The sequence below is a fragment of the Rhinichthys klamathensis genome, unplaced genomic scaffold (genome assembly GCF_029890125.1).
Source record: "Rhinichthys klamathensis goyatoka isolate OS25496 unplaced genomic scaffold, OSU_Roscu_1.1 h1tg000578l_1, whole genome shotgun sequence".
Lineage (NCBI taxonomy): Eukaryota > Metazoa > Chordata > Actinopteri > Cypriniformes > Leuciscidae > Rhinichthys > Rhinichthys klamathensis.
The window spans coordinates 176,930-187,264 of NW_026607042.1; the positions used below are offsets into that span (position 1 = coordinate 176,930).

Below are 10,335 nucleotides of genomic sequence, written 5' to 3' on the forward strand. Positions count from 1 at the left end.
TTGGCTGTGATTGTGTCATGTCGCACTTTCATCTTCAATGTCCACATACATTTCGAACGTTAAAAAGAGACTTGTCTGGTTAGGACACAGTAGAAATGATCTCTAAAGAAGAGCATCAAATATGTAGTAAGTGGAGCCGGCTCACGTTCACTTTCCTATCCCGCAGGATTCCTTAATGGGTTTCATACTTAATGCTTGAACAGAAATCAGTCTGGCTGAAGAATGCAGAATCAGAAGGCCAGTCCCTTCATGCTAAGAGATGAGATTAAATATTAAATATCATTTATGACTAGCACTGCAATAACCACAACTAAAGAGAAACTGTTAGCTAGACAGTGCGAGTTAATAGTTGTGTTCGTGTTTGTGATGAACGGCACCTAATTTGTGTTTTTCATAAAAACACAATATAAATAGAATAATTCACTTGAATCTTCCTCCTCCGGGTTTGATTTAATTACGCATTGGTCACACTTTATATTAAGTGCTTAGTTTCAAATCATTTAAGTAATAATCAATTAATTTGCTATGCAAAAGTTAAAAAGAGCTGAAAACAGTGATTTATGTCTGTAATTTTTAGAAATGTTAATAAGAATAATTTTTTTTAAAAGAGGTTTACAGTTTCTTGTTTTATAAATATGTAATTGCTACTTAATTACTGTGTTGTTACTACATGTAACAAAGGACAATTGAACGACTTAATATAAAGTGTTACCATGTTTATTCAAAGAATTACTGAAAAGAAAACTGAAAGTAAACGTGATTCTTCGAGCAAATCTACGTGTCTGCTTTGACATGGTAGCTTGAGATAGAAGACAATATGAACACAAAAGACACAATTGTTCAAAAGATAAATTATTTGTGAAAATTTCAAACTGTGCAAGCATATATGTTGACTCATCGTGCGGTAGCTTGATGCTGGAATCAATTGCGAATGAGTGAATCTCATATTTCACCCCAAAATCAAAAGGAAAAACTGTAATTTAAAAATATAATTCATAAAATAATATATGTATTAAATTAACGAAATATACAAATTATATTTTGCTTAAATAAAATGTATAATTGTTTTACTTTATAGTTGATTTAATGTTTATAAATGCGCTCGGGCAGGATGATATTTATTGCTGTATTATAATAATGAGAATCCAATGTGAATAACTATTGTGGGGAAAAAAAAATTGTCCATATGTATTTCCCTAATGAGATTTATTTTTATTTTTTTTAAATGTGCCTAATTGTCATGAAAATAATAAAGTGTAAAAAAAACTGCCAAAGGTCATTTCTTATTTTCTTTTGATTTTGAGGTGATTTATGAGCGATACTGGACATGCTTCATGAAATTCACCTAACAAGTAGTGCAGTCTTGAATTAAAATGTCCATTAAAGATTATGTGGATGTCTTTAGTAACAACCAATTAGTCAAATAGCTGCTTGAAACTGTTTTCTAATGAAAGTTTTTGTTTGTTAAATGATAGTAGGGCCACAAAATGATTCATTTGGATTGTGATATGTTTCATAACTAGTGTGTTTCTTCTTCATTGGATATGGACACATATTGACACAGTAACGGACTGTCAGCTGTCAGTCTGACGGGCTCAACGGTGTGAAAACCCACTGGTGTGCTGTTACTAGCTAATTGGCAATTACTAGCTGGCAATTATACATTTTTCTTTCTATTTTCTTATTTTTCCACCCACACACACACACACACACATCATTAGGAATTGAAAAATAAAAATCCCTGAAATCCTGACCAGAGAACACAGGAAAGGAAAGCACTGTCAACCCAAGGCACTTAAAAGAGCAATAGCAATAATGTACTGTCACACAAGTGTAGTGTACTGAAGCATGACAGATGTGTATTTGAGAGAAAGGTGAACAAGTGTCAGTGTGAGGCTCCAGATGTTAGTCAGGGGGTCTGGTTCTTTGTGGAAGATCCCTCATTTTCACCACAAACTCTGAAGCTCTTCTGCTTTTGCTTGGGCGTTTAGTTCGTGTGTTTGGTAGAGACGGGTAAGATGGTTTGTCTGTGTCCTGATCTGCGCTCATGTCGACGGCTTCTCTCTGCGTCGGTGACTCAAGTGAAATGTGGCATACGACTGCAGGTTCTGCAACACAAGGGAACGCACGTCACATTTCTGCCGGAAAACAGTCTGAAAAGCCCCTCCTCCATTGTTACGGCTGCACCTCCATGAATAGGGTACGAAACGGCTTGACACACCACAGGTGATCATCAACCCAGGAGAGCAGACTTAATAATAGACCTACTATTGGTTTTAGTAGAAGTGTTGCGACCCGGTGACCAAAATTTAGGTCAGATTTATAATAACATTTATAAAATCATAAATGAACCACAATGACAACTGCTGGTTTGAAGTAATTGAAAAAATATATATATTTTCCATAAATTAAAGAGAGGTTATTTGGTAAAATTATGATTTTGGTAACAGGGTTGAATGCTTGAGCTTATTAAATGCTGCCAACAATACAATTTCTTGTAGAAAAAATTGGAGAAAATCAACTGATTTACTTGTTTTCCTGGCATGCTGTAGAACGGTTCCAAATGATGTCACTTCCTGGGGGGTCACACATTTTTGGAATATTCCATTTTGTTTAATGGGGGGAAATAATTTGGTACAAGGGTTACATGCAAGACACAGCTAAACATCAAGTTTTTGGTCATTAAAAATAGTTTTTCAATACTCTGAATGGAATGTGAATTCAACTGGCTGTTTACACGACTCCATTTTCAACTATAAACGTGAAACTTGCTAAGCGTTTTGCCCGTTCATTTACACGACGACAATCGCGTTTTGCGGGCCCGAAAACGCAAACTTTATTTAAAAATGTTAATTAAAGGTTATCGTCTCAAAATTGTTTTTGTACAAAAACGTGAATTTGTGAAAGCGTCATGCGTATCACGTGTTCAGTCTCTTGCGCAGTGTATCTTCGCAAAGTGACGTCGCCACCTACTGGCCTGGCATGAGTAATACAGCGTTTTTAGTCGTTTTCACGGATCCGTGTGCAGGGATCGTTTTGATAACGTTGTCATATGAAAAAAGAAAAACTTTTCCGTTTTTAATACATGGTTGTCGTGTAAACATACTCTAAAGGTGTGGTCACATTAGAGAAATAATGTGGGAAAAAAACGTCCAACCAAACAGCTTTTTGCTGGTCAAAGCAGTGAATCTGCGTTGGGAAATCTTTCACCGTCACGCTTAATTTCCTATTGAAATGAGTGAATATTTGTTGAACAACAGTAAATGTGATCGCGCCCCAAGTTGTGTACGAACATTTGAATCTTATGCCTCTTACACAAGTGATGGGCCTTCAAACTAAACCCTATTCATGGACGGTGCCCGGTCATTTATACTAAAAATAGGTTCAAAAGACGTAGTAACTAGTCATCAGAGTTTTCGTGTCGACCTGTTATGCCCTCTTATTCCTCTTTCTGTGGGCTTATTACAACTACTTTTCCATTTCATTACAATCCCATGATGCACAGTACAGTCAAAATGCAACCATAATCACTATAAAGTGTAAATGAGTGTAAATGTGAGCTGCTGTGAGAGAGAGACACTCGGGCTGAGTTTGAGAGGTCACTGACTGCAGCAATAACCATATTTACCGCTTACGTGGCCTTTGCTACTTTCGTGCGTTTCATCCTTTTCCTGCGCATGAGCGTGACCTGAGGCCTCTTCAAGCCGGCGATGAGCAGCAGCAGTCTGGGCCGGGACTTGGTGAGCCAGCTTCTCAGTAGCGTCCCCTTGGGAAACCTGCCAAACATCACAAACGGTGAGGCCAACATGTCCGACTCAAGCTGGAGCTATTGGAGCACTTCATTGACAGATGTCTAGGGTCTGCTTTGTTATACTTGTACTTCATGTTGTACTTAATAAAAACAACTGATGCTTGAAATGCTAACTCTGATTTTCATTGTAAAGCTGTTTTGAAGCAATTTGTCTTGTATAAAGCTCTGTATAAATAAACTTGACTTCAATGCAATGGCTATTTTTTTTTTATTGACTCAAACAGTGTTTCAAAAATGCATTGACTTGATAAGTACACTTCAAGAAAAGAAAAAATCCATTGGAAAAACTGTCATTTTCCACCTGGACATTATCCGTTAAGTGTACAGACATTCCCTTCAAAATATGGATAAAACACCTGTGAAAAATGAATACCGAAAATTCCTTTATAGGAACAGTTTATTGGGCCCTATTTATTATGGACTTGTCCTAGAGTGTAACACTACTAATGTGGAGGTTAAAAGCAAATCCTCTTGAGTTGCGAGAATATGCTATATGAAGCAGAATCTATATTTAGGGAGAAAGGCTCAAAAAAATTATTAAAGATTAATAAAAGCTGAAGAAGTATTGTTCATTCTTAGTTCATGTTAACTAAGGTAGTTAACTAATGTTAACTAATGAACCTTATTGTAAAGTGTTTCCATATATATATATATATATTTAGGTCCATTAAGGACTCCAAACCCCTGGTTCATGGTTGACTCTTCTCTTCCAGTCGCACTAGCGGCTCTAAATCATGTTTCATGTGGCATGTTTAGTCTAAGACGAGCCCTGAGACGTTCGGCTTGCTCCTGTTTAATAACCGCGGCGTGTTGCGTCTGCTTTAGACTGCACTCACGACACCAAACACTCACATTACTGATAGACTCATCCAGCATGCTGAACGATTGCAGCGTTTGTGTATCTCATTATACACTGAACACATGCAAGTGTTTCAAGTTTTCCCTTATCACAGCACATTCTGCAATGTTAAAAAATAATAAAGTTGGTAATACTTTACAGTAAGGTCCCATTTTTAACATTAATCAATTGATTAATGGATTAACCAACAACAAACACTAAATGGGTTACGGTATTTATTCATCTTTGTTAATGTTAGTTGATAAAATTACAGCTGTTCACTGTTAGTTCATGTTAACCGATGTGAACCTTGCTGTGAAGTGTTACAGAAAAGGGTTACACTTTAAAAAACAAGAGAGTAAAGGTTTAGTTGGTGAGTTTCAGTTTGCTTGCTGGTAGATGCTATAAATACACAACAAAAAAAGCCTATTTTTCCATGGTCAGCAATTCCGAAGTTGCTGTGTATCTGACGGAATATCTCTTTTAGTATAGTAACCAAAAAAATCACCACAAAATCTGATTATTGTAGATGTTTCGCCAGTGACCATTCTTGTGGCTAAGAGCATCAACCATACCTCCTCTCCCTCTCTGAAAGGAGTTATAATATAGAATTATAATATAGTCACATGACATTTACAGCTCAGGTGATTGGCTCTAAGAATATTCCCATGAAGCAAACATGTCAGCTTCCAGGATGGCTTGTCTCCAGGTGTTTGAGATCTCCACGGATAGATGGCGTATTAAAACTTTTGGAAATAGACTACAGACTTGACTTGGTAACGTATACCCAGATCTACATCCAATCAGAAAGCCCTGCGGATTCCCCCAGATATCAAACCCCAATCCCTTACAATGTTCTATACATTCCCACCATTGACGTGTTAGTTTATTAAATATTTTGGCTCCACCGATTTCACAGCAAAACCAATGCGGAAAACAAAACAGCCATTTCTAATTGAGCCAAAATCCTTCTCGTTTTCTGACCCTCCAGAACCGACTAAACCGATCCGTCCGTGTCTTCGGGAGCAAAAAGCTTGTTGGAAGAGTAGCGTTCCCCCCGAACAGCAGAACAGTACCTCAACCAGTAACACTCCTCACCGAAGCTCCATCGCAACAGATCCCGCGTCCTTTCAGATGAAGGGGGACGGCAGAACCGCACCAGCTTTTATACACACGTCTCGCACGTCTGACTGCTGAGCTCAATGGAAAATATAAAACTTCAATTGTTCGGACTTCTGCTGGTCGAGCACGAGCCAACAGGCCAGAGAGAGATCTAGCAACGTGTAGACGCGCTCCGGCCTCGCTGAAGCCATTGTTGTTCCCCCACAGGGGCTCATGTTAAATGTGGCGAGAGCAACATTGTTTGCTTTGCGGCCTTGTTTTCCTCTTTCCCCCTCATCCAGTTCTCTCTCTCTGGAGCTCGACTGATGCTACGGCAATGCTTCTCCTTGATGACCGCGTTTAGTCATCCATTTTGTTTTTCCATTTTGCCAACCAAATTAGCTGCTTCATCCAGCTGTCACACATGCAGATGTTACTCCACAGCTGGGAAGCTTTGTTTCCGAGTCTGATTCGTCCTTGCGCCGGTCCGTTTATCTTTTAGTAGATTTCTTCTGCAAGTCTTTTCACATTGTATCCACACAAACATCCACTGTTGAGATTTCGCATCCAAACATTATTTATTCACGATATCTCGACTTTTAGCTTGAGTTTCAATGATTAAGATGTTTCTAGTACGCAAATTTGGGCCTCCGTTTGTCAATTCGGGCCTTCATTTGTCAAAGAGGCTAAGCTTATCTATACCAAATATCTAAGAGAGACTTTGGTGTAAAATCAATTTTCGCTTACACTTTATTTTAAGGTGCCGTAGGACTGAGTAATATTAATTAACTACATGTAGTTAGTAATGGTTTGGGTTTGGTTTAGGGTTAGTTACTTGTAATTATGGCTAATTTACATTACTTTAATAAGTACATGTAGGAACGTGTAACTACGTCACCTTAAAATAAAGCGTTACCCAATTTTCACTCAGAAATTGCTAGTAAATTTGACAAAGAATTACAAAGAACCAGCAAGTAACATTGAATTAAATGTCAGAAACACTTAAATAGTATTTTCTTGTAAAAAGTGTACTATTAAATGTAGCAGAATATAGTCTATACTAGGCCAAAACACTTACATCCGCCTTGTATCTAGAAATGAGTTTTGAAGACTATAGAACAAAATAATCCTGAACAGTATTTCAAACAACTGAAAAACAACACACAAATACAGTATAATCTTAAACGTATCGCAATCAATCAAACACAAAAAGTGTTTCTTAACTTAAAAATGCTCGTAAATGTCCTATGAAAAGCAGAAAGTGTTTCTTACCAATTGACTCCACACATTTGTTAGGCTATGCCCCCCGCGCCCTGCTAAGCCACATATATGATGCTAATGGACTTATTAGTGTCACGCTAGAAAGTTCAACCAGGATGGGAAAAACAAATCTGCGGGACAATAGGAGGTGCCCTGACTCCATGGGGCCGAGGGGACGGGGGGGCCAACAGGAGGGTCCACTCAGCACTTCTGTCAGCCAGCAACCAATCACAGCGCTCGCTCACACGGTTTCTATGACAGCCAGCCCCTCGCCTATGTAAAACAGTTTAGAGAGAGGTCAGCCAAACTACCATCCTCTGTTCCACATGTGGAAAATAAACTCCTGCTGTACATATACAGAACACAGGGAACTTTGGCCCATAATTAATCACAAATAACGCTTTAAAGGGATCAAAAGTGGCGGTAAAAACATTTATAATGTTACAAAAGATCTCTATTTTTTGATAGAACTTTTTAATCATCAAAGAATTCTGAATTCTGATGTGCTTAGTTAAAAAAAAAAAAGTCTTCATGGTCCTTTAAATGTGTTTCATTTGCAGCTTCATTTCTTGATGTGTGTTTTGAGATGAGATCTGCAGTCTAGCGGTGTTCTTGCAGTGTCTCTTCCGCTCTGTGAGGGGCGCTGTGGTGCTGATCGAGACGAAGAGCCAAACACACGAGATGATGTTACCGCAGAGAGAGGGAGAGAGAGAGAGAGAGAGAGAGAGAGAGAGAGAGAGAGAGAGAGAGAGAGAGAGAGAGAGAGAGAGAGAGAGAGAGAGAGGGCTGGGGAAGCCTGGCACTGCATTGCAGATCAGTAAATGAGGAGGAGACTGCAGGAGTCTGCAGGATAGGCGTGATAAACACTACGGGATTCCCTCGTCTCTGAAACACACACAACCCTCACTGGATGACCATGACATGTTACAGACAGGAGTAGTTTTCACTTCTAGACATAAGGGACACAAATAATTGATCTTATGATGAAGAAGTTGCTGTTATTTATGTTGTACTGTTTGCATGAGCAACATGTATTTCTTGCAGACTGTAACGATTCGTATGAATGAACAGTGGCATTAATAACCATGAGCAATGGGAAGATTCTACAAAATACACAAATGTACAGGAGAAAATGAGTGTATCTTTGTTCTGTTTTAAACGTTTTAAATCTCAATTTAAGATTGTACATTTTGATGAATTAGTATACGATCTGCTTATGCTCCACTCAGTAGTTTAACATTATTTGTATGATGCGAAAGCAGTTGCGTGAATTAATATTTTGTAAATAAAGTGGTAAACTATTTTTTTTGCAAAAAGCACTCGTGTCTCTTCATAAGATTGAGGTTAAACCAACACATGGATTACTTTAATGATGTCTTTACTGCCTTTCTGGGGCTTGAAAGTGGTGGTTGCGTAGACTGTCAATGGAGGGACAGAAAGCTCTCAGATTTCATTAAAAATATCTTCATTTGTGTTCCTGAAGATGAACGAAGTTCTTACGGGTTTGGAACGACATGACGGTGAGTAATTAATGACAGAATTTTCATTTTTGGGTAAACTAACCCTTTAAGTACTGTAGGCCAATGTGACGTGTTGTAGCTACACTATATTGCCAAAAGTTTTGGGACGCCTGCCTTTACATGCACATGAACTTTAATGACATCCCATTCTTGAGCCCACCCGTTGCAACTATAACAGCCTTTCTAAAAGGTTTAGGAGTGTGTTTATTGGAATTTCTGTTGGGAGCATGAAATCCTTTCACTGGAAATAAGGGGCCAACCCCTGAAAAACAACCCGCACCATAACCCCCCCTCCAAACAACCCCGCACCATAATCCCCCTCCACCAAACAACCTCGCACCATAACCCCCCCTCCAAACAACCCCGCACCATAATCCCCCCTCCACCAAACAACCTCGCACCATAACCCCCCCTCCAAACAACCCCGCACCATAATCCCCCCTCCACCAAACAACCCCGCACCATAATCCCCCCTCCACCAAACAACCTCGCAGCATAATCCCCCCTCCACCAAACAACCCCACACCATAATCCCCCCTCCACCTAACAACCCCACACCATAATCCCCCCTCCACCAAACAACCCCGCACCATAATCCCCCCTCCACCAAACAACCCCACACCATAATCCCCCCTCCACCTAACAACCCCACACCATAATCCCCCCTCCACCAAACAACACCACACCATAATCCCCCCTCCACCAAACAACCCCACACCATAATCCCCCTCCACCAAACAACTCCACACCGTAATCCCCCCTCCACCAAACAACCCCACACCATAATCCCCCCTCCACCAAACAACCCCACACCATAATCCCCCCTCCACCAAACAACCCCGCACCATAATCCCCCCTCCACCAAACAACCCCACACCATAATCCCCCCTCCACCTAACAACCCCACACCATAATCCCCCCTCCACCAAACAACCCCGCACCATAATCCCCCCTCCACCGAACAACCCCACACCATAATCCCACCTCCACCAAACAACCCCGCACCATAATCCCCCCTCCACCAAACAACCCCACACCGTAATCCCCCCTCCACCAAACAACCCCGCACCACAATCCCCCCTCCACCAAACAACCCCGCACCACAATCCCCCCTCCACCAAACAGCCCCGCACCATAACCCCCCCTCCACCAAACAACCCCACACCGTAATCCCCCCTCCACCAAACAACCCCGCACCACAATCCCCCCTCCACCAAACAACCCCGCACCACAATCCCCCCTCCACCAAACAACCCCGCACCATAACCCCCCCTCCAGCAAACAACCCCACACCATAACCCCCCCTCCACCAAACAACCCCACACCGTAATCCCCCCTCCACCAAACAACCACACACCATAACCCCCCCTCCACCAAACAACCCCGCACCATAATCCCCCCTCCACCAAACAACCCCACACCATAATCCCCCCTCCACCAAACAACCCCGCACCATAATCCCCCCTCCACCAAACAACCCAGCACCATAATCCCACCTCCACCAAACAACCCCGCACCATAATCCCCCCTCCACCAAACAACCCCACACCGTAATCCCCCCTCCACCAAACAACCCCGCACCACAATCCCCCCTCCACCAAACAACCCCGCACCACAATCCCCCCTCCACCAAACAACCCCGCACCATAACCCCCCCTCCACCAAACAACCCCACCCCATAATCCCCCCTCCACCAAATAACCCCACACCGTAATCCCCCCTCCACCAAACAACCCCGCACCACAATCCCCCCTCCACCAAACAACCCCGCACCACAATCCCCCCTCCACCAAACAACCCCGCAC

At 41.4% G+C, this 10,335-nt stretch overlaps 1 long non-coding RNA gene across 2 annotated transcripts; it reads right to left on the reverse strand.

Moving 5' to 3' along the window:
- Positions 1 to 1,420: 1,420 nt before the first annotated feature.
- LOC130075386 (uncharacterized) lies at positions 1,421 to 7,140 on the reverse strand. 2 transcript variants are annotated; one of them, XR_008805476.1, is made up of 3 exons: positions 7,023 to 7,140; positions 3,629 to 3,776; positions 1,421 to 2,108 (listed from the first exon to the last, which is right to left on the reverse strand). It is a non-coding gene; the product is annotated as an uncharacterized LOC130075386 (long non-coding RNA). The 2 variants fall into 2 exon arrangements; XR_008805475.1 differs by lacking the exon at positions 7,023 to 7,140 and adding an exon at positions 5,726 to 5,792.
- Between the last annotated feature and the right edge of the window lie 3,195 nt (positions 7,141 to 10,335).